General features: G+C 43.2%; 1 pseudogene; it reads right to left on the reverse strand.

The window, feature by feature from the left end:
* Nucleotides 1–3,471: 3,471 nt before the first annotated feature.
* On the reverse strand, nucleotides 3,472–5,216 carry LOC131906242 (small ribosomal subunit protein eS26-like; annotated as a pseudogene).
* Between the last annotated feature and the right edge of the window lie 716 nt (nucleotides 5,217–5,932).

Consider the following 5,932-nt stretch of genomic DNA (forward strand, 5'->3'; position numbering starts at 1 on the left):
ACGATATTCAAGGCCAAGAGCCTCTTCCAGCAGGGCCAAGCTTTGCTGGCTGAAAAGGCTGAACATTTGAATCTAAGAAAGACTCAGATATCTAAGGAACTCTTAAAGTTATCCAACCTAATGAAACTCCACAAACTATAGGCCTCATTTAATTTAATTTAAATTTTAAATTTAACACATGTGGATGTTTTATTTGTATGCTTGTCTGTGTACCGCATGCATGGCTGATACCTGTGGAGCTCAGAAGAGGGTATTGGATCCCCTGGGCCCAGAGTTACAGGTGGTTGTGAGTCACATGTAGGTGCTGGGAATTGAAGTCAGGTCCTCTGGAAGAGCAGCTAATGTTCTTAACTGTGGAACTATCTCTCCAGCTCCCTTATGTAAAATTTTCCATATATATATATATATATATATATATATATATATATATATATATGTATGAGGTATATATGAGGTATAGCCCTTTGAGTTTCATGGAGGATGTGCCATGGTAAGAGTAGAAGACCTGGGGGGATATTTCGACTTATCTAGGGAATGTAGGTGGTGGGGCAGGGAGCAAAATGCAAGAAGCAGGAGCTGCAGGAGAGAGACTGGAATGTGGTTGGGGAAGCAGGAGACAGGTTTAGGAAAACAACAACAACAACACAATTTCATGCTGCAAGAGAAAGGGATGAGAAAGATGGGACAAGAGCCTTTTGATTGACAGCTACAGGGCCTGGGCTCCCCTTGCCCTACCTTTCATAAATGGGTGGGGTGTTACTGATGCAGTAGATTAAACACTGTCACCCTGAAGTAAGACCAATGTAACTTTATAAATGAAGGTCAAAAGGAGGCTGGGGTCACCCTAGGGATAATTCCTGAAGCTTTGTCAGTGTAATTTCTCTTTAATACAAGTTTATCAATACATTTCTACTCGTTGACCAAAAAATCATGCTCAAAACAGTGACAATTTTTAAAAAAATAAAACATTCATTTTCCACAGCCCTGGATCTAATACGTTTGTGATTTTTATGTGGTTGTGATTGATACATGTTGCGTTATATTTTATTTTCTGAAAACAGCCACAAACCACCAGTCCTGCATGCTCTTCTGGGAACCTGTCACTCTTCCTGGAGTGGGATTGCTTTTCCTTTACCTTAAACACCAGATGGGGTGATTTTCACTGGAGAGAGGTGGAAGTGAGGCTGTACAATTGTCAAGATTGGGTTACACTAGCTAAATCAGTTTCTGCCTGGCTCTCTTAGAGACTTCTGCCCTTGGAGCCCAGCCATGATGACCTGAGAAAGCCCTAGCCACTTAGAGTCCCCTAGCCAACAATCAGCCAGGGTCTCAGCTGAGAACGGTGCCACAAACAGGTGAGGGAATAGGCCCGAGATAAAGCTTCCAATGATTCTGCCCTTAGCTAAGTCCAGCTCCATAGTCCCAGACAAGCCTATCACAGGTTTACTCTGTTGGAATTCCTGACCTGCAGTAAGTGGCTGCCTCATGCCACCAAGTTTTAAGATAATTTCTTAAACAGCCACAGTAGCTGGAGCACACACAGGGTTTTGTTTTCATAACTTTTGCATTGATTAGCATAAACATTTTCTCATGTTGCTGGATAGTCAACATAATGTCTCAATTGGGTAACAAAATATTTTGAGTTGATGTAGCGTGTTTATTTAAATATTGTGCTATTCTTGGCTATTTAGAAGACTTCTCATCTCTTACTATTTAACTGCTGATATAAAAAAGTTGTGTGTAGAGATGTTTCTCTTTTACTGGATTGCTTCCCTGGGACAAATTCCCAGAAGTAGAATTACATTTGGGTATGAACATTTGCATGGCATCCCAAATGGAGCACCAAATCACTTATCAAATACACCAATAGATTCTGCCATCAATTATGCTTGGCAACACCATTTACATAAAATCATTCAAATTTGTTTTGAAGTAGAGTGTATGCACACACACACACATACACAAATATGACTGCATTAATGACATACCTTTACAATACTGTCACAAGTGTTAGATACCACCATCAATGTTGCTAATTTAAACAACAGAAATTGTATTTTATCATTGTTTATAAAGGAGATTTGTTTTTTTGTATTTTAGAAATTGTTTCCCATCCTATCTGAAGTGTCTGCATGTATTCTATACCTAATAATGCATTTTTCAGAACCCTTAAAAATCATTGTTTTTAGCCAGACATGATGGAACATGCTTTTAATACCAGTACTTGGTAGTCAGAGGTAGGCAGATTTCTTTGAGTTCAAGGCTAGCCTGGTCTATGTAGTGAGACCCAGTCTAAAACAAACAAACAAACAAACAAACAAACAAACAAATAAACTATTTTTTAAAAGCTACAAGTCACAATCAATTAATAGACTATGAGAATGCATTACCTTCTAATTAGTAGACTGTGAAATGGATTAAGTGCCTCCTGACTAGTATTACAAAGAAAATTAGTATAGTATAGCATGAACATACCAGAGCCTTAAGTACTCAATAAGTTGCGTGTGTGTGTGTGACTGGAGAGATACTTCTTCAGTTAAGAGCATTTGCTGCTCTTCCAGAGGACCTGAGTTCAGTTCCCAGCACCCACACTGGGCACCTCACAACTGCCTGTAACTCCTGCTCCAGGGGATAGGAGTGCCCTGGCCTCCATGGGCACACACATTTACATGTGTAGACTGACATGCAGAATCACACCAACATATAATTTTAAATAGTACAAAAAAAATTAAAAGTAAAACTATTCTTTGTGGGGGTGTGTGGGGGGGGTGGTTTCAAGACAGGGTTTCTCTGTGTAACAGCCCAACAGCCTTGGTTGTCCTGGAACTCACTCTGTAGCCCAGGCTGGCCTCAAAATCACAGAGATCCTCCTGCCTCTGCCTCCCAAGTGCTGGGATTAAAGGCATGAGCCACCACCACTCAGCAAGAAAAAAATATTTTTAGTGCAACAAAAATATTTTTAAAGTACCAGCCTTAGGCTGGCAAGATGGCTCCATGGGTAAAGGCACTTGCCACTAAACTTGACAACCTGAATTCAACCCCTGGGGCCCTCACGGTGGAAGGAGAGCACTGACTCTTGAAAGTTGTATACACACACACACACACACACACACACACACACACACGTTTTATAAGATTTAAAATATTTTATAAGATTTAAAATATCAGCTCTGTAACTCATTTTTATTACCCTCCTTTTCTTTCTTTCTTTTTTTTTTTTTTTTTTTTTTTTTTTTTTTTTTTTTTCGAGACAGGGTTTCTCTGTGTAGCTTTGCGCCTTTCCTGGAACTCGCTTTGGAGACCAGGCTGGCCTCGAACTCACAGAGATCCGCCTGCCTCTGCCTCCCGAGTGCTGGGATTAAAGGCATGCACCACCACCGCCCGGCCCCTCCTTTCCATTTTTAAAAATATTATAACTTCCATTTTATTTTTCCAAGTTGGTTTTTCTTCTGTCCTTATGAAGCCATCTCTTCACATGGGCTCTGGTGGAGGTTGTGGTGCAGCACCAGCAGGTCTAAATCATGGTGGGGTGTTCAGTCCTTCCAGGTTTCACTAGATCAGTTCCTGACTACCTTGCTGTAAACGGCACAGCTCAGGCAGTAATGCAGCTTGACGCGGAGTCTGGGAAGCACGTAAGCATCGAAGATGCTTGCTTCAGATATGTCTGTAATGGCAGCGGCCTCTACAGTGTTCCAAATGACAAACTTCTTAATGACCTTGTCCTTGGGCATGCACTAGACACGTTTTGTGCCGTGAATTGGCTGCACGTGGCTGTGGCCCCTTTCGGCACTACGATTGTTACTTCTCTTTTTGGTCGTCTTGGAGCCAAGACCCAAAAGCTCCTCTTTTCCATTTTGATGTAAATATTTCCCAGGCTGTGACTTCCCTTTTTATATTGAATTATCTCTTTTTTGCACTGTTTCAATTTTTCATGAAGTCAAGCCCAGCCATCCCTTCTAATGTCTTATTTCCGTTGAAAACAGAAATTCATCTTGTTTCTACAAAGGTGATAAATGATCTATCCTATGTTTTGTCAACTCAGTTCTTACCAACGCGGTCTTTCAACATTCTCTCACTACTCCTTCAACTAGAAATTCGCATCAGCTCAGCAAAATGCAAACGAAGAGCCGAGGCACAAATGTTATTACAGAGCCAGGGAATGGAGAGCCCGTGAGGCTCGTGAGAGCATGCGTCCCAGGCCGCCCTTCCAGTCCTCAGCTTCTGCGGCGTCAGCAAAATGGGTAGCGGTGCAAATGCTGAGTAAGCAAATATTGCAATAACCCAGAGATGACTACAGCGAAAGCTGGGGAGGAAGGGATGTTGTAAATCTCAGGCCCCATAGAGACACTCAGAATAAGACACAAGAGTTGAGTTCTGGAACAAAATCATCACAGCAGAGGAGCTGATAAGATAAGGACCATCGGACAATTTTTGTTTATCGAAGGAAAGTTCATTACTCCTCTCCACCACCTGTGAGGTCTGCCATTATTCTCAGTTCACAGATGAGAAAATTGCAGGGCAAAAGGCTTTGTGACTTGTCCCAGGTCAACAAGCTAACAGGTGTCTGGAATTTGAACCTGAGCCCACGCTGTTACTGGCCTCAGTACCTCTCCCATGGGAACCAAGGGCAGGTGAAGGGAGAGGGCAGATTCCTGGGGGCAGAGTGACTTACAACGCGGGGCTCTTAAAGGGATGTTTGGATTGCTCTGTGGGGACCTTTCCCAGTGCCTCTTCCACTCTGTGGAGTTTCCTTCCGTGAACTGGACCCAGTCATCGGGAGTGAAGACAGCCCCCACTGAGGTGAAGACAGGTTTTGTGTCCCATCCAGATCATGACAATCCCTAGCATGAAGTAGTCTCAAGGGCACCACCGCAGAGATGGTAGCTCAGGTCCGCAGCGGGGCGTATGACCTGTACCCAGTTTGGCCTCTTTCTCACCTGTGAAGAGGGGACAATCCTACTCTGGGCCTCCCGGGGTCATTGTGAGACACAGCTTGGCCCATAGCGAGTGGTATTCTAGCACCTGCCAGTCTATGCTATGGTCATTTCTTCTGAATTGATATGTTTCCAACCTAGATTTGACCCTGTGCTTGGATTCTAGGAGGCAGGGTAGCTCAACAGCTGCATAGTCAGATGGGGTGAGGTTTTACTTTGGTCCTTATGGGTCACCTTTGATCTCCTGGTATTTTCTTGTGCTTCTTCAATTTCAGAACGCATGCTCGCTGAGTGGGATGGCCAGGAGTCCCTGTTTATTCTTGCTATCCCAGCATAATTATTGTTGGTGCCTTCTTTTCATAGTTATTCATAGTTAAAAATACCCTCACTGCAAAAATAAGCCATGTGGCCAGTCTACTTGGAGAGCAACAACACTCCCACCTGTGTTACTGCTGTATTATGGGAGCTTTGCCAGAGGCCCACAGCTTCAGAGAACACTGGTTTTTGTAGGGGTCCGAGGAAACGCTGAAGGAGACCCCAGATTTGAATAGTATGTAAAAGCAAAGAGTGTTTATTAATATTCCAGCACATGGGGGGGGGGGTGACACCTGTACAAAATGGCAAAGACCCCAAGAGGAGCGTGCAGGCTCCTTTTAAGCACAGCTAAGGGCGTTTCAGCGACAGCTAGGTCATCGCATACATAATTGGTTAAGGAAGCAGCAGTTACACTAGTATACTTTTAATTGTCTGAGGTTTAGTCCTATCATTTTTGGACATACTGGCACAAGCTTGGGCAAGTCCAGACACGACTCAGAAGGGGCTGCAGGATTTGTCATTGAGACATTGTATTTGTTCTCTCCCTTGACCCTGAATGCAAGCCATTGTGGATAAATGGCCCTTTGTTGGGAGAGACACCTGTTTAGTCCTTCTCACAAAACTGAAACCTAAATTCAGTTATGAGAATGGAAGCGTTTAACCCCTTCAGTTTTGGTATTGTT

Source organism: Peromyscus eremicus, chromosome 3 (genome assembly GCF_949786415.1).
Source record: "Peromyscus eremicus chromosome 3, PerEre_H2_v1, whole genome shotgun sequence".
Classification (NCBI taxonomy): Eukaryota; Metazoa; Chordata; class Mammalia; order Rodentia; family Cricetidae; genus Peromyscus; species Peromyscus eremicus.